The 19695-nt window shown below is 39.5% G+C and overlaps 1 protein-coding gene across 17 annotated transcripts in view; it reads left to right on the plus strand.

Annotated features, from left to right (window-relative positions):
- Positions 1-19695, plus strand: part of r3hdm2 (R3H domain containing 2) — a 52351-nt gene that overhangs the window by 2516 nt on the left and 30140 nt on the right. The window lies entirely within an intron of this gene.

Genomic DNA, 19695 nt, shown 5'->3' on the forward strand with positions numbered 1-19695 from the left:
GTAGTCGTGAGTTATTGAATCTACAATCCGCTGTTTCCAAGGCCACCACAAGAGAGACGGAACATTCTGCTTCATTGTCAATATATCATTTCTTCCTTTCTTTCAGAGTTTATAGATATACTCTCATTCTACTACAAATTATGAAAGAACCGAAAATTGTTCATCTTTAATTAGATTTATAGTCTTCAAATTAATGAGGCGCTCTGATATTATGTTTATGTAGTTTGATTAGAATCATGCTTGATGGCTTTTTTTAAACCTTTAATGTTACATAACATTCTCAAATTGAACATCCTTATAATGCTGTATTGTTTGAACAGAAGTAAGTACAATAATTTGAATTTGTAATCCAGTAACAATTAGCTCGTCCAGTATCTCTATCCGCTTGTGTTCATGAATCTCTGCTTGCAGCAGCATAAGTAGAAGAGTGTTTTTTTCTGGAGAGATTTGAAGAGCTATTTATAGATCTTTGCCGGAGCACCAGGCATGGTGCTGTTGCTACTGCTTCTCTCTCTTAAGCACTCCCTCTTCTGTGCATCTCTTTATTTCATCCCTTTCTGTCTTTACCTTTTTTTGTTTAAGGTAATTGCTTTTATGTAACTGTACTTTCCAATCTATTTCATTTTAATGTATTGGTGTATTGTTTTATGCAATGCTAATTAATAGTATTCACAGAAAGGAGTTCACTGGTCACCTTTTAGTCCATCAGAAGATTGACAGTGTCTCTCTTATTCAAGGGAAGTCACATGATGATTTACAGGATAAATTAAAACATGAAGATGTTTACACTGAAAAATTTTGCTGAATTGTTATGCAGACAGGAAAACTGTTAACATGTTGAAATCTTTTAAGATGGTGCATTTGTTTAGATTTATCACATGATTATAATAATGTGTAAGCTTTGGTCAAATGCTTTAGTTTTAGGTTAGTTAAGTATGTGTACATTCACACTGGCACAGTTGGTTCTTGTTTTATCTGCAGCAAAGATTTTTTCTTTCTTTTTTTTTTTAAATAATTTGCTTTGTTTGACTAATTTAAACTTTCACTCGAACACTTGCATAGACCAAACAAGTGGACGCCAGACCACTTAAAATATGGGTCTCAGTTTACTTGCAAAGAAATTGAGTGGATTTTATTTTGGTGTGAATGCACATAGACTTCAGAGAGACCAAAGAGAGAAGACTAACCAAAAGGCTGGTGGGATGATCACCATATCTTATAGATAAAAAAAATCTCTTGCCAATTTGTGAAAGCGGAAATTGCAAAGAGTTAAAAAAAATATATCATGAAGTAAATGCTATGCTGTGAGGATTTTTCTTCCCCAATCAGGTCAGTTATGGGCTGTGGCTTGCTTTTGAGAGTCTCATGAGTAGGCCTGCACAATATACCGCAAATTTATCGTTATCGCAATATCCAGCTCTGCAATTTGCATATCGCAAAAGACGGCGAATATCCCAATAAATCGCAAACCCAAAATGTGTTAAAACAATCTTCTAGCAGCTTGAAGCATTTAACGAATCAAATAAATCCCTTTATGCTTTGACCAATCAGATGGAGGCCTATTATGTTAACCCTGGTCCTGAAGAGCCTCAACCCTGCCTGTTTTCCAGCTCTCCTTAACCAGCTTGCTGTTGATTGGCTGACTCAAGTGATTTCACATCCTGATTGACTGAACACACCTGATTTTGGTTATCATTATCGAGCAGTCTAGGGAGAATTGGAAAACAGACAGGGTTGAGGCTCTTGAGGACCAGGGTTAGCCACCCTGACGTTTGTCCCCCATGTCGATGAGGGTCATTTGGAGTATAATTTTTAAACTGTTGCAATGAAATGGGAATGATGTTTTTGTTTATTTTTCTATTTGTTTATTTACCGCAAATTTATCGTTATCGCAATATTGATCACTAATATCGCATATCGCAAGTTTTCCTCATATCGTGCAGCCCTACTCATGAGTAAAAGCAACCCAAACATGCTAGGATAATATTTGTTTGAAGGGGTTCAGAATGCAGATAAATTACACGTTTTCAGCCTTTCTGCAACTTACAGCTATTGTAGCAAACATTATAGTAATAAACAGCTGTTGAAGTCCAGCGAAAAGCCATGAGCAGGGCACAAACTTGGAGAAATGAGAAGAGGCCGTACAACAGGGGTGTCAAACTCATTTTCCTAGAGGGCCACATCAGCATGGTGGTTGTCCTCAAATACATGTAACTAAATGTAATGAAAAAGAAACGTATCTACACCTTAAAGTTAAATAACTCACTATTAATTTTTATAAAGTTTTAAAGTGACAATTACAGTTGCATAGAAAACATATATTTGCTTGTTACTCTAGCATAAATCCTTTTAAATTTGATTCTGTTAGATTATATGGATAGTGTTTAAGTCCTGAGGTATAGTTGCCCAATCCGATTTGTCAAGTCCAATTCCCCCTAGATTTGAATAAATACGCATCCATTTTTATTTTTTATTTTAAGAAGTTAGAAACATTTATGCTCTTGCGTGGCACATAAAATGACATGGCGGGCCACATTTGGGCCGCGGGCCTTGAGTTTGCAGGAATGTTTTATAAAAACTTCACCAAACCTATGTAAAATACAGTGCTTTCCAACTTATTATGCAAATTGTATTTAACGGTTAAACACATACAAGTATTTGTTTTTCAATCAAGCACATGGATGATATTGTGTCTCTGGGCTTTTTGAATCTTTGACATTAATCTCAGACACCTGTGATAATTAGTTTGCCAGGTGAAGTCAAAGAAAAGCTACTAAAAAGGTACGTTACACATTATTAAGCAGACTTTCCCTTCTCTACCTCTGCCGGTTCCAAGCCCGGTTTGAGAAGGTTGCGTCAGGAAGGGCATCCGGCGTAAAACATTGCCAAATTTACCATGCGACTTGTTCGCTGTGGCGACCCCTGATGGGAGAAGCCGAAAGTGGAAGAAGACACATTATTAAGCAGACCAAAATTTTCATACATTATGGGAAAGAAAAAGTATCTTTCTGCTGCTATAAAGTGTAAAATTGTCTAATGCTTTGGACAAGGTGTGAAAACCTTGGATATTTCACAAAAACGTTAGTTTGATCATTGTATTATTAAGAGATTTGTGGCTGATTCAAATCACACATGGGTTTGAGCAGATAAAAGCAGTATGAGGAAGGTTTATGCCAGACAAATGCATATAATTAAGAAAACAGCTGCAAAAATACCATTATAAAGCAGCAAGCACATATCCGAAGCTACAGGTGTCCCTTTAGTCCCACAAACATCAAGGTGTAGGATCCTCCAAAGGCTTGGAGTTTTACGTAAATCTTCTGCCACTCCTAAACAACACTCAAGCAGAAACGGCTGCAGTGGACATACATGAAGACTAATTTATTTACAGTCTTGTTTGCTGATGAGTGTTGTGCAACCCTGGATGGTCCAGATGGATGTGGTAGTGGGTGGCTGGCCACCATGTTTTCCAAAAGGCAGCGATGTCAGCAAGGAGGTGGCAAAGTCATGTTTTGGGCCTTCATGGGGAGGGAGCTGGTTTTGCCCCTTTAGGTTCCCCGAAAGAGTGAAAAATATCTCTGTAAAGTATGTAGAGTTTCTAACTGACAACTTTCTTTTTGTGGTACAAAAAAAACTGTGATTTCCGTAACAAAATCATATTCATGCACGACAATGCACCATCTCATGTTGCAAAGAATACTTGTGCATCAGTGACTGCTATGGGCATAGAATGATGGCCAGCTAAATATCTGGGTGGGGGTGGGAGCAGCTCACGTCCAACCAGCAGCTCTGGGAGGCTATTTTGACATCCCGCAAAGAAATTCAAGCAGAAACTCCCCTTAAACTCACAAGTTCAATGGATGACATTCTTTAGAATCTGTCAAATGTTGTTGAACTCTGTGTTGCGTAATAATGTGGAACAGTGCATTTGAAAGTTTGTGTGAGCAGAGCAAATGCGTTTGCATTTTCAAATCCAACCTGCGCACCTTGTCGCAATATTCATTCAGGAAAAGCATTAGCAGAGGGAAGGCGGGGCGATGACGTCACTGCTTTCTCCGCGTGTCCGGCCGCTGACAGACACACACAGACGTCCAGGAGCAGACTGTGTTAGCGGCAGTGAAAACGGCTTTGAGTTGGTTGTGAACTTCTGATGAGTTTCCACGGCTTCTCAGGACTACGTAGCAACATGTCCTTCTTCTGCGGTCCACCTCCTGACGCACCGCGGACAAGCTTTTGTTCTTCGGACCGCCAGCTGCATTCGCATAGCGGAGCGCTAAGCTCCGATGATCGCTGAAGGCGGAAATGCTGCTGCGATCTGAGAAACCATCATATGAATTTGTGTTTCCAGTGGTGTCTAGAACAAAATAAAGACTGATGTAATTCCGAGATATTTACACATTTATTTGGAGCTTCGCGCTGAATTAGCTGTTTGATGACAGCTGGAGCCCCATCAACAGATAGCAGATTTCACAGTGGTAAACGCTTGCTGGGCGGACCAAAAACACTCACTCAGCGCGAAGCTGCAGGAGACTATCTTCATAATGTGCTTTTATTACAGTTATGATTATATTTAAGGGCCTGCTCTGCTCGATCATATGTTTTTAAATCCGTGCGGTCAGACGACGCTGAAGTTGGGTTGCGATTCTCATCTTGTGGTTGGAGAGGGAGCTAAAGGAACATTCTGCTGCATTTTTCACATTAAGATCACCTAAAACCGATCTTAATAAATAAAACAGCAAATTTCGCGCGAAGGTGCAAATACATTTGTAAATATGTGGGAATTACATCAGTCTTTATTTTTGTTCTGGACACCACTGGAAACACAAATTCATATGATGGTTTCTCAGATCGCAGCAGCATTTCCGCCTTCAGCGATCATCGGAGCTTAGCGCTCCGCTATGCGAATGCAGCTGGCGGTCCGAAGAACAAAAGCTTGTCCGCGGTGCGTCAGGAGGTGGACCGCAGAAGAAGGACATGTTGCTACGTAGTCCTGAGAAGCCGTGGAAACTCATCAGAAGTTCACAACCAACTCAAAGCCGTTTTCACTGCCGCTAACACAGTCTGCTCCTGGACGTCTGTGTGTGTCTGTCAGCGGCCGGACACGCGGAGAAAGCAGTGACGTCATCGCCCCGCCTTCCCTCTGCTAATGCTTTTCCTAAATGAATATATGGTTGGAGCACGCAAGAGAGACCACATCACGCCGATCCTAGCATCGCTTCTCTGGCTGCCTGTGCATTTTAGAATTCATTTTAAGATTCTTCTGCTTGTTTTTAAATAGGGCTGCACGATCTGAAGAAAACTCGCGATATGCGATATTAGTAATTAATATTGCGATAACGACATAATTTGCGGTATATAAACAATTAGCAAAACAACCAAAAATATTATTCCCATTCCATTACAACAGCTTAAAAATTATACTACAAATGACCCTTGTTGACATAGGAGGCGAACATACAACATAATAGGGCGCCATCCGATTTGTTAACAACGTGAAGGGGTCCATCTGATTGGTCAAATGCAGAAAGGGATTCTTTCGATCCATTAAACACTTCAAGCTGCCATAATTGCCATAATTGTTTGGCCACATCTAAGGTAACCATTTATTGCAAATTTTCTGTCTTTTGCGATATGCATATTGCACAGCTTGATATTGCGATAACGATAAATTTGCGGTATATTGTGCAGGCCTATTTTTAAATCTTTACACGGTCTTGCCCCGCTGTACCTCTCTGAGCTTCTCTCTCCCTATTCGCCGGCACGGTGCCGGAGCTGATCAGATGCTTCTGGAGGTACCGAGATCCAGACGGAAGCTCAGAGGGGACAGAGCTTTTGCTGTAGCCACTCCGAAGCTGTGGAATACTTTGCCGCTGGCCATTAGAGAAGCCCCTTCACTGTCCATTTTTAAAACCCGTTTACAAACACATTTTTATGCCTTGGCTTTTGGCCCAATATGAGACCACTGTTTTTCTAACTGTTTACTGTTTTCTATAGTTTTATTTCCCTCTGTGTCCCCCCCCCCCCCCCCCCCCCCCCTTAACATGTTTTAATGTTTTTTACTATTGTGTTCAGCACTTTGTCTCAACTACTGTTGTATGAAAGTGCTATATAAATAAAGTTGAGTTGAGTTGAGAGTATTGCGACAAGGTGCGCAGGGTGGATTTGAAAATGCAAACGCAATCCCCTCTTTGCATTTTCGTTTTAATTATGACACAGAATAAGCGGTTTTAAGTATAAAATGAAAAAACATTTCTGGTTTTGACTTTGCTTTTTATTTATGCTACAGAATCGCTTCCATACAGCTGTTTGTACCGTAGACAAAGTAGAAATCAACAGCTGTGCAAAAAAGGCTTAATTATCACATTGTTAAGTAAAAAAAATAAATGGCAAGCAGAGAATGTTAAAACAAACTTTAAAGCAGCAGCTCTCAAAAGGCCTATATCATGCTTTTCTTAAGCCTTTCAGAGAAAACTATACCCATGTTTCTAATAATATATTACTTTTGGCAAACATTTTTTTTTAAGAAATCCTAGTTATTTTCGCAGTTCATTTTCATACCAAAAACTAAGACAATTCGATATCTGAAGCATTGGCTTTTGCTCCTCGTCATTTCATGACGTGAAACCTACAGCTGGCCTTGGTAATAGGGTATGTGTTTCACACACAAAAACAACATCCAAACTTTTGTAAAGATGGATGTGCATGTTGTGGAGCCTAATAAAAGTGCTTTTGGCGAACACTGCTAGCTCTGCGGAGAAAGTGTGTGTGTGTTAGCCTAGAGGCGGAGCTGGCAGCGCCGACTCCTCCTGGAATGGGCTGTTCCTCAATTATCAACATCACAATGTGAATACCTCCTAGTTTTTGTGGGTTGGGAGGGGTTGATGCTCAGAGTACAGGTTTTTAGAGGAATGCTCAGAAATGCGTGAATGGATTTCTTTTTTTTTTTTTTTTTTTGAGGAATTAACATTGTAATACACTTAAAAACTCAAAAAAGTCGATTTTGCATGATGTAGGCTCTCCAAAAATCAAAATTATTTTCAGAAATGGTAAGCTGTAACTAGAGAATTGTTTTCCAAACTGCTGATCTGGACTAAAAAAGCAGATCAATGAACATTATAGGTGTAAATTGGTCCTAAAAGAATTTTGAAAAGAAAACTAGCTTTTTGAGCTTCTTTAACTATATTGTCTAACTAGACTATACTATACTACTTTCAAGCAATATTTATTAATATATGTAATTATCCTAAGTTTGATTCGTCATTGTATGAATGTATAACTGATGATTGTAATGTTTTTTTTGTGTATTATTCTTATTTGATTGCTTGAAATTAACCATTTCAAATCAAAATCAAAATCAAATATAAATTCACATTTTGTTTTTGGTCATTGTCACTTAATTTTTTTACTTTGTTACACTTGATACAAATAACATCTGCCTTCATTCTCTCTGATTTAGTTCTACTCTTTACTAGGTGGATACTTTGTCTTCATTCACTCTGATATATAGTGCATCAGAACTTGTAAACAGGTGAATGAAGACTTGTCTTCACTTGTTTTAATCAAACTAAGTACAGAACCTTACCCTTTGCCAAATGAAGCACAAAACAAACCCATGGTGCAACTGCGCAATTGCACTGTTAAAGCATCATTATGAGTAAGAGCTGATTTAGTCTCTGAAGTTTTTTCCATTTCTACCAAACAGTACTGGTTTAAGGTTACCCCTCTAGCTGTTTCTAACTTTGCTCACTGTTAATTGGGTTTGTGATTATATTTGGCTACTGATCCTTGTGGAGCCCCTCCATTTGCGTCTTCTTACTTTCTTAGCCCAGCCATTTAATAATAATAATAATTAATACTTTATTTATCCCACAATGGGGACATTTTTCTCCGCATTTGACCCAGGGAATGGGTGGCAGTAGCGTTAAGAGTCCTGCCCAAGGTCCTCACTGGGCCCCTCATATGGTAATTATCCCTCCGGTAATCAAACCCTGGATTCCTGCGTGGTAGTGTTTCACCTTACCAACCGAGCTACCCAGCCGCCTTGAGTCAAGCTACCTAAAGCATTAGATGGTATTAGTAAATACTGTCTGTTTTATCCTGGCCATGTGGCAAACCTATTGGGTATATATCTTCCGATATCGAAGAGTAATGATGTGTCTTTAATCTACTTCACTAAGTTTCTTCTGCCAACCACGTCTATGATCCTCAATGTTGTCCATTTATCTATCTTTGTTTAAAAAAACAGCACATCTTAAAACTCCAGTCTGATTTGAAATCTTTGTCTGGCAGTGACCTTGTTAATACTGTAGAACTACCATGTTTCATGTTGCTTTGCCTAACCTTGCCTTGACACAAAGCTGTTTTTCAACCTCATTGTGGTAGCATAGTTTGGCTGTTCCTCACTCAGTTTTAAGCCTCCTAAACAGCTATTTCTGTTTCAGTTCATGACTGGCTTTTAACCTTTGTGTAACATTGATGTTCAAAAGCACCTGTTTAGTGTAGTTGATTGATGACGCACCTAAAAATCAACCTAGACATTTTTTGAATTTTTTCAGATGTTCCTATAGGAATTGATGCTGATTTGAAGGCAAAAAAAAAATAAAAAATCTGGATTTAATTAAAAAAAATCTTTATTTATTCATTTTGCAATAACATTTTTATGTGTAATTTTTGCATGCTATTAATTGACACTCCTATGGCCTTTGAGCCAGCCTTAGGGACAAGATGGGGGCTTACATCAGACTTAGTGCTCCAGAAATCCTTTCAGTTTTCTGGTGTTTCTTTTAAAGATCTATGTCAATTATCTGAAAATGAAAATCAAAGATATGAAAAGACACTTTAAAATTTGAGTTCCTTTAACCAATGTTTGGGTTTATGTCAGCACTATTGCAGTCTCATCAATCAATCATTGTAGAGAAGCTCTTACCATACACTGCTCAGGAAATTAAGAAACGAAACATTTATTTCTTTTTGATTAGAATTAACCAAGAATCTTCTATCATTTATAAAATAAAAATGAACAGGAAGAAGATCTTAACTGCAAACGTGAAGGGACATGCTAACCGCTAATGTCATTTGTAGGGAGAGCTCGCAAATAAGGGTAAATATGGGCAAGTTCTCTAAAATTAAATCAATTTACCTGCCCCTTTTTTTGCGATACGGCCCTCATTGTTTTGGAATCAGAAATCATCAGTAAACGTTGATTTGTCCAAGTTAGTCTGAGTCCACATTTCTATGGCAACCACTCTATAAACGGGAGTGAGCATATTGAGACCACAGCCCTTCCACTGAAAGAGGTCTTTGGAGAATCTGTCGACCAAACCATTTGAATGTTCAACTCGAGATGGCATACTTGTATTGAGGCATTTCATTGGTCAACTTGAATAACTTGGGCTGTCAAAAATATCAGGAAAACCCCCCCAGGATTAGTTAAAAAGGGTAACAGAGCAGGAATGGTTATTTTGACAAATAGAATGATGGAGTAACAGTTGATTATTTCTTAATAGAAGTCTATGGGATTTCCACTTGCTTTTATCTGGCAGTTGCTTTTATCTGATGTTTTCACTATGTTGTGACTTCTTCTGTCTTTTCATTTAATGTAATATCATTTTTTGTTAAAGAAAGTAAAAGCAGACAAGGAATAAAAAAACTAAAAAATGAATGAATGAATAAATCTGACATTTTATTTATGACCATATTTCCCAGCTCCAATTTCTGGCTACTGTTTTAGTTTCTAAAAGTTGTGTTCAAATAAATCGTAGACCAGAGCAAATATTATATTTTTTATTTGCTGTTACAGTTTTAAGTGTAAAATTTTGATCATTACATATTGGCCACATTGATTCAGCTACATAAATGTTAAACTTTTCCTCCATAAACTTCACTGGTTACTTTTGCTTGCCCAGCTCAGTGGCAGAGTGGTTGAGTGGCCACCCTCAGACTGTTTGTGGGTTCGAGTCTATGCTTGGGTCATAGCAAAGACTCCAATATCTCCCTGTTTGACACGCAGCATTAAAAAAATTATAATAATAGTTTCTGAGTGCAGCTGTGGCTACAGCTCACCACTCCTCTTGGGGAGGGGTGAAATGGAAAAACAAATTTTGCACACCCAGGTGTGTCACGACTTCAAGTTTATTTCAGAACTCATGTCTTTGTTTTTCCCACATTTTTTAGCTGACATTTGCAGTTTAGAGGAGGCTGTAAGGAGAGCTCACAAAAATGCTGCCTTGCGGGATGAAGGTTTTTCCTTGCTAATGAGCTTGCTTAATTATTTTTCTCAGCTATATTTCCTGCAAAGTGCAAACCTTCTACCAATATATATTTTAAAAGTTTTTGTTGTTGCTGCAATGCAGTATTTTTACCAGCAGCTATTGCTTATTTTGAGTTTTCTTTTTAAAATGGTTATTATTGGTAATTTTCTAAAAACAGGATTGTTGTTTGCAATAGAAAATCAATTGATGTGTGGCCTATTTTTGGTTCCTATATTCTGTTTTAAAATAAAATAAAAATAAACTTTGAACAGTTTTTAATAAATAAATGTGAGCCCCCACTATAAAGAATTATCAAGTGATGTGCAAGCTGATCCAAACACCTGGGTTCCTTTCATGTCGGGGTGTGCTGTCTCAGCGGTTATATTGTTATACAAAACCAGAGAACATGCAAAGTATAAATGGGAAAGAACCTACTAAGTAAGAAAGAATTGAAGTCCGGCAAACTATAGATTTTTATGGAGGTTCTTCATTCAGAAAAAAGAGGGTGTTCAAAAAAAAGTTTTGAATTTTTATAAAAAAACCATTAATAAAACTAATCCAAAGCATCGACAGACAAAAAGAATATAAGTGTTGAGACCGAAGTGCACAGAAATGAGGACTTTAGTAGATTTGAAAGCTTAGGAAATTAATTGTTTGTTGATCGATAAAATCAACACGATGAGCCAAACGTTGAGATGTTCATTGTGTCACTGTTGGTTTAGGTTCTGCTACTTATTTTAGTATAATAATTTGTTCTTATTAGTATGACTTGTGATCCGGCTTTGCTGGAAATTCATAAATCTGTTGTCTGCTGTGAAGCTCTCTGTCAGCAGGTTTATTGATAATAAACAGCTTTCTCAGATTATTTTGTTGCAGTTTACTTCCTGCAATGACACATTAAAAAACATTAAAACATCTTTTCTATGAAATGTTTATTTTTCATTACAGAAAATCTTGAGTTGTGATTACAGAAATAAAGGTTCTGTATACTATGTCACAGCTGAAAGTCAAGCCAAGCTTGGTCTTGCAAACACTAAAGGAATGAGAAACTCCTTCTAACAGTCCCATTTGTGGACGGTGGCCTGGCAGGAAGGACAGTTGCTGATACGTAGGTGTTACAGTACAATGCTGTCATTTTCTGGGTGGTGTGAGGGAGGTTTGCTAAGACGGAGGATATTTATTTTCTTGGCTTGTTGAAACTCCTATTTTAAGAGTAATGCAATTGTAAGTTTTAATTTGTGTGAAAACCTTTTATATGAAGAAACCTTATTTGCAGATTAGATCAACATTTATAATTGTGTATGGCAGCAAGGCCTCTTATTAAAGCCTTTTTCCATTACCAGCTATACAAAGGAAAGAATGTTAAAGAGATGCAGGAGTGAGAGAAGGTATAACAGAGCCCTTATGAATAAAAAATGTGTAGCTATAAATAGCAAGCCATCCTCTTGAACTGATAACTTTTTCAGGTTTAGAGGACTACGATAGAATTTTTTTAAACTAATTTTTATTACATTTTTATATTTGTATCGTTTTAGATGTGGTTTGTTACATCATTAATTTAGTATTGAAAACAGCAAACTTGTATCAATCAATGATTTAACTTTCAGTTCAGCATGATACTGTTAAAGTTGTCCAGTTTTTTTGCCTGTTAGACTTTGTAAAAGCAAATTAGCAATTGATTTAACCCAAATTAGTTGGAAGCTGTCCATTTGGTGTCAGATTGCAAGGGCAAAGTTGGCCGGTAAAATAATAAAAATCTACCGACCAAGTTATTCTATTCTTTACAAAGAAAAACTATAGGTGTTAGATTAAATGGTAAATGGCGTATACTTATATAGCGCTTTTCTACTTTCTTTGAAAGCCCAAAGCGCTTTACAGTAACAGTCCCATTCCCCCATTTACACACACATTCACACACTGGTGGCTGCTAATGAGCACTGGTGCCAACCTTCCACCAGAGGCAAGGTTTTAAAAAGATATTACAATAAGTGCAAACAGAGGGGAAGTCACAACATAATGAAAACATCAGAAAAAAACAACATTTTTTGAAGGAACTCCTGTGTTGATTTATCTGCTTTCACGCTGTCAATGACATTTTTTATTTTCTTGAGTCGTTTCTTTTTTCTTGCTGAAAAACGGCCTCATAGGAGGAGGGGTTTCTGTAGTCTAAACCAACTGGAAAGTCAGATTAGAAACTGCTGAGAAAACAAGGACAGATTTACTAAAGTGGGAACAGGTTGACAGAGAAAGCACTTTTTCCCCCCTCCTAATTCTGCCTCCAGATTATTTATTTTTACATGAAATCCTAACAAAACAGCCTAAAAACATGATGTTTTGGATTCTTGCCATTGACAGCAAAGATGCACTGTTCTCACAAGAGGGGGCTTTTTTAGCTCAACGTCTGCTAAGTAATGTTGCAAAGGAATCTAGCCACAGGGGTTGCAAGCCAGTAACTTCTGTGCCGGTCCCAAGCCCGGATAAATAGAGAGGGTTGCGTCAGGAAGGGCATCCGGCGTAAAAAATTGCCAAAATAACCATGCGAATCATCCACAACACTTTAGACATACCGGATCGGTCGAGGCCCGGGTTAACAACGACCGCCACCGATGCTGTTAACCTACAGGGTGTCGGTGGAAATTTGACTACTGTTGGTGGAAGAAAGAGGGGAGGCAGAAGGGTCCGTGGCCAGAGAGAGAAGGGAAAAGGCAGGAACATAGGTTTGAGAATAGGGACTCTTAACGTTGGCACAATGACAGGGAAAGGCAGAGAGCTGGCAGACATGATGGAGAGAAGGAAGGTAGATGTACTGTGTGTGCAGGAGACAAGGTGGAAGGGCAGCAAGGCACGTAGTATTGGAGGAGGATACAAACTGTTCTATCATGGTGTTGATAGGAAGAGAAACGGGGTAGGAGTGATTCTGAAGGGGGAGCTTGTAAACAGTGTTCTAGAGGTGAAAAGAGTCTCAGACAGGATGATGAGCCTAAAGTTAGAAATTGAAGGGGTGATGGTGAATGTAGTCAGTGGGTATGCGCCACAGGTTGGCTGTGAGTTAGAAGTGAAGGAGAGATTCTGGAGTGAGTTGGATGAGGTCATAGAGAGTTTTCCCAGAGGAGAGAGAGTTGTTATTGGAGCAGACTTTAATGGGCATGTTGGTGAGGGCAACAGAGGTGATGAGGAGGTGATGGGCAGGTTTGGTGTGAAGGAAAGGAATCTGGAGGGACAGATGGTGGTGGACTTTGCGAAGAGGATGGAAATGGCTGTAGTCAACACTTACTTCCAGAAGAGAGAGGAACATAGAGTGACATACAGAAGTGGAGGTAGGAGTACTCAGGTGGACTACATCCTATGTAGACGAGGTCATTTGAGAGAGGTTAATGACTGCAAAGTGGTGGTAGGAGAGAGTGTAGCCAAACAGCACCGCATGGTGGTGTGTAAGATGACTCTGGAGGTCAGGAAGAAGAAGAGAGGGAAAACAGAAAAGAAGACCAAGTGGTGGAAGCTACAGAATGAAGAAACTTGTGAGGAATTTAGGCAGAAGTTGAGGCAGGTCCTGGGTGGTCAGGATGAGCTTCCAGAGGACTGGGAAACTACAGCAGAGATTATCAGGGAAACAGGTAGGAAGGTGCTAGGTGTGTCATCTGGAAAGAGGAAAGACGGTAAAGAGACTTGGTGGTGGAATGAGGAAGTACAGGAATGCGTCCAGAGGAAGAGGTTGGCTAAAAGGAAGTGGGATGTAGAAAGGACTGAGGAAGGTAGACAGGAGTACAAGGAAGCGCAGCGTAAAGTGAAGAGAGAGGTGGCAAAGGCCAAACAGAAAGCTTACGATGAGCTATATGACAGGTTAGACACAAAGGAAGGAGAGAAGGACTTGTACAGGCTGGCCAGACAGAGAGACAGAGATGGGAAGGACGTGCAACAGATAAGGGTGATTAAGGACAGAGATGGAAAGGTGCTAACAACCCAAGAGAGTGTACAGAAAAGATGGAAGGAGTATTTTGAGGAGCTGATGAACGAGGAAAATGACAGGGAAAGAAGGGAGGAAGATGTGGTTGTTGTGGAGCAGGAAGTAGCAGAGATTGGAAAGGATGAGGTTAGGAAGGCTCTGAAAAGGATGAAGAGCGGAAAGGCCGTTGGTCCTGATGACGTACCTGTGGAGGTATGGAAGTGCCTAGGAGAGACAGCAGTGGAATTTCTAACAAGGTTGTTCAATAGGATTTTAGAGAGTGAGAAGATGCCTGAGGAATGGAGGAGAAGCGTTCTGGTCCCAATCTTTAAGAACAAGGGTGACACGCAGAACTGCAGCAACTATAGAGGAATAAAGTTGATGAGCCACACAATGAAGCTGTGGGAAAGAGTAGTGGAAGCCAGGCTTAGGAAGAAGGTGGAGATTTGTGAGCAGCAGTATGGTTTCATGCCCCGTAAGAGCACCACTGATGCCATTTTTGCTTTGAGAATGTTGATGGAAAAGTACAGAGAAGGTCAGAAGGAGCTGCATTGTGTGTTCGTAGATTTAGAGAAGGCGTATGACAGGGTGCCGAGGGAGGAGCTGTGGTACTGTATGAGGTCGTCTGGAGTGGCAGAGAAATATGTTAGAGTAGTTCAGGACATGTATGAGAGAAGTATGACGGTGGTGAGATGTGCTGTAGGTCAGACAGAGGAGTTCAAGGTGGAGGTGGGACTACACCAAGGATCAGCTTTGAGTCCTTTTTTGTTTGCTATGCTGATGGACAGGCTGACAGACGAGGTAAGACAGGAATCTCCCTGGACAATGATGTTTGCGGATGACATTGTAATTTGCAGTGAGAGTAGAGAGCAGGTGGAGGAACAGCTAGAGAGGTGGAGGTTTGCTCTGGAAAGAAGAGGTATGAAGGTCAGTCGTAGTAAGACAGAATACATGTGTCTGAACGAGAGGGATCAAGGTAGAAGCGTTAGGTTACAGGGGGCTGAGGTGAAGAAGGTGCAGGAGTTTAAGTACTTGGGGTCAACAGTTCAGTGTGATGGGGATTGTGGAAAAGAGGTGAAGAGGCGAGTGCAGGCAGGTTGGAGCGGTTGGAGGAAAGTGTCAGGAGTGTTGTGTGACAGAAGAGTGCCAGCAAGACTCAAAGGAAAGGTGTACAAGACAGTGGTGAGACCAGCTCTGCTCTATGGGTTAGAGACGGTAGCAGTGAGACAGAGACAAGAGGCTGAGATGGAGGTAGCGGAGATGAAGATGTTGAGGTTCTCCTTAGGAGTGACCAGGTTAGACAGGATAAGGAACGAGTACATCAGAGGGACGGCTCATGTTGCCTGTGTTAGCGACAAAGTCAGAGAAGCCAGACTGAGATGGTTTGGACATGTTCAGAGGAGGGATAGTGGATATATTGGTAGAAGGATGTTGGAGATGGAGCTGCCTGGCAGGAGGGCAAGAGGACGGCCAAAGAGGAGATACATGGATGTCTTAACAGAGGACATGAAGTTGGCTAATGTTAGGGTAGAAGATGTCCATGATAGAGTGAGGTGGAAAAGGATGATTCGCTGTGGCGACCCCTGATGGGAAAAGCCGAAAGAGAAAGGAGTCTGCTAAGTAATGTTGCAAAGGCACTTTTAATAAAGTTCCATACTAAGTGCCCCTTATTAAATTAATGAAATACAGTTTTTATAAATGTTCTTTGAATTAATTTTGTTGTATTCATCCGTCTCGTGAAAATATAGTCTGACTTTAAACCGGTCCGTGATTAGATGTAGATGACACATGGAACAGCTCGTTAGCATAGCATCATGTCATGATAGCATCGTAGCATTTAGCATCGCTGGATTAGTGTCTAACGACACCGCTGTCTCCAAATCAACACTGGAAGTAGCGCCTCTTTGTTTGCTTCCGTTTTCACATTGGCGCTTTGCAAGAGACTGGCGGATTGTCTTTACTCCGAACAACGGAAGTGCAAGTGTGCAGTGAGGTGGGAAAATAAAATCTCGTCTCCCTCCCCAAAATACGTTGTCTAAAACAACAAATTAGAATTACTCGATTAATTGATTTAATCGATAAATAGCTCAGTTGGTTGTGTGCAAGACTGGCACATGGGAAACCGGGGTTTGTTCATCCAGTGTGGGTCCTTAAGCAAGACTCTTCATACCACTGCCCAACTATGGGGGACCACAGGAAGGCCCAAGTCTGGATCCCCCTGTGCTGGGCCCCAGCCCAAATAAAATACAGGATTGTGTCGTGAAGGGCGCCTCTGCCAAACCACCTGTGTGACTCAGTGAAAGCTGATTTGCTATGGATATGGCAGGTGAACAACTTTATATGTTATCTCTTATTAACAATGGTCTGTTGTTTAAAAAAAAAAAAAAAAGAAGTGAAGTTTCTAGTTCTTCAGGTCTGCCCACTTGTTTGGCTTGTTGTTACTTTAGATGACTAGATCCATGTACGTCTTTGTTTTTCTCGTCATGCTCGCATCTGGCTCGAAACTGTTTGACTGGATAGCTCCAGTATTGCTCACGTTTTTTGTTGCACTGGTAATGTTAGCCTGGGGTTGTGAGGGGCTGTAAGCCAACAAGAGAGGGTGTAAACAGATGGAAGCCAACAAGAGAGGGTGTAAACAGATGGAAGCCAACAAGAGAGGGTGTAAACAGATAGATGACAGGAAGTAGGGGTGGGCTTACTCCACACCAATAGTCCTGCCAACAACTCAGAGGTGAATTTCTAATGAACTCCTGCCACTCTGTGGAAACTAAGTCCTAGAAAACGATACAGTTTGAAAAAAAAAATTATTTTGGCTAAAACGGGATTATCTTAACTAAAAGACCACTGGAAATACTTTTCCAATAGATCAAAAGATGATCATACTTGGACTTCAATAACAGTGTTCCTTGTTGTGTGATTTGTTGCTGCTTGCAGTTTTCTTCCTGGCGCAGCTTTTTTTCTTCTTTTTGGTATTGCGGTTGCCTCTCCAGATCCACAAACCTGCATCTCTGTTTAGGGAGATACTGGGCCTAAAATTTTATCTTGTCATGTGACTGAGAAACATCCTAAAGGGAGTAGAGTGACAGTAAGGGTTATTGGTTCAATGGTGACTTAATGGTGCTTTGATTCACAGTGAATAAGTGTGAGATGTTTTCTAGATAAATGAGTGCATCATCAGAATTCTGTAATATTTATTGTAAGTTAGTCACAATCAAATGAAAACAAGATTTGTGTATCCAGATATTTATGAATCAAGACTGTATAGTGTACTTTTAATTCTCGTTCAGTCTTATGTCTGTCAAAGTGTCTGTGCATTTGATATGTATATTTCAAAGTTCAGTGCTAACAAACTAGGTAATATCTGCCTCATCAAGATTAAGCTGGTTGGGGAAGTCTGCCCTTCTGCACATTGCAGTAACCATTACATGAATGACTCACATTCTGATAACTTTGAAAACCTTGTTGTGAGAGAGTGTTTGGACATTTGAAGACTATATTTGGTCGCGTATGTCAGTGTTTGTGCAGCGTATTTGGGTTTAATAAGCTGTAATCCTTGCTACTACTCCTGTGAAAAATTGGATGCCGTTTTATTTTTTGAATGCATGTACCCAATGAAAAATACTCCCTCCGCCTTGTAATTGGGTAAAGGGAGGGGGTTGTGAGAGTCAAAAGGAAAAAAAAATATGGGGGTGTTGAGGGATATGGCTGCTTTCCTCCTGGTGACAGAGCCTGTTGCCATGGAGCTGGTCTTCTCATTGGTGGAAGCCTTACCCAATCATGTAACAGTGCAGATTGTTTCATCATTGAGAAGTTTTCCTCTTTTCCTGTCTATTTTTTCACTCTGGCATCTTTTTTTTCTTTTTACCTATCTCTCTGGCACCTTCTTGCGTAGCTCCTCACTTATTATTATACATGAAATTGAGAAAATAAGTCAGGATTAATGTGATGTATGTAGAGGACACCCAGTTTATTTTTATTTTTTGCATTTAACATCTCACACAAATTGCCTGTTTTAGGTGAGGTGACTTAACCATATACACGTGTATTTTGTAACAGTTAAAAGCTAAACTTTCAGAACTGGTGCTAAATATAATGCAGGGAAACTAAAGGCTTTATTGTTTCTTCATTGTTGCTGTTGTTAATCAAATATAATCTTAAACTATGAATTGTTTCTATTCAGGTCATTCAACATAGGCTTTTGTTTACAAAGTTCAATGTTGACAAAGCAAAACTTAGGCTTTACCATACTTTGGAAATGTATTTTAACTTGTTTTGTTGTGGATGTTTGAGCTAAAAAAATCATAATGTTCACCTGTTTTGAAGTACACACCAACAACCCGTTTGTTATTCAGTATTTAAGTATTCTTCCATGTGGAGCCATATTTTATGAATGATTGCAAAGTATTTTTTTTGTTTTGACTGATGGGATGGATGAATTTATCATGGCAGCCAAATTGTCCTGTTTCTTGGAAGTTATATATATTTTTTCTTGTATCAGTAAATAATTGTCAATAATGAATCCATCAGCTGATAAATTGGGAGTTACACACTGTGACATAGTTGCAAAAACATACTTAAAGATATTATGCTTAGAATACAGAAATGCATGTTTTAGTTTATTTTAATGATCCATTTTAAAAATATATTTTAATTGAGTTGTATGCTCAGTATCAAATTATGGGTAGTCTGCCAAACTGTGGTTTTAAACATATTTGCCAAACCTCATTTGTTGTTTAATTTTAGAAGCATTTTTAAAGTTATTTACTTTTTTTTTTACAAGCATGTTTTTCTCTTTTTATAAGCATTCACATTTTTTGGACAAATAGTCTCATCAGTAAGGAATCCTAACTCTTAATCTGTCTGTGCATGACATACATTCAGTATGAATACAAAAGACAAACAAGCAAATGGCCAGCTCATCACATATGTTTTCGGTATGTTTGTACACTCATTTTTGCTTCAGTCTCTACATGTATGTTGGCCCTTCCCATATGGAGGACAGGCAATAATTGGGTTATAACGTGAGAGCAGTTAAAGGAGAGCTCTACAGAAAGGTAGGAAGGTAACAGGGGAGGGTGAGAAAGAAACGAAGGAGAGAATGAGTCATAGCTCATCCCACAGGACTGAGTGGGCTGGCTGAGAGGGGGAGGATGGCGTCAGCAGCAGGTCTGACAATTTAAAAAAACGTATTAAAAGATGAAGAAAGAGAGGGACAGAAAACCAAACATTTTGTAGTGGATGGACAGTGAGTGAGACTTATGGGAGATCCTGAGTGGCTGAGGCAAAAAGCAAGATGGGGTTTCCTCACATCATTGCTTGAGCTAGAAGTGATAGGGGCGGGATGAACAGGGGCGGTAACAGAAGAAGAGACATCCTGTTTGATTGAGATTTGTGTCTTTGCTGTTATTTATGGCTCTTTAAAGCTATGGATGCAAGTCATATCTTTTTCATCGTCTATAAAAAGTTTTAGTTTTTATGTAAGTAAAGCACAAACTGCCATAC

The sequence above is a fragment of the Oryzias latipes genome, chromosome 5 (assembly GCF_002234675.1).
Source record: "Oryzias latipes chromosome 5, ASM223467v1".
Taxonomy (NCBI): domain Eukaryota; kingdom Metazoa; phylum Chordata; class Actinopteri; order Beloniformes; family Adrianichthyidae; genus Oryzias; species Oryzias latipes.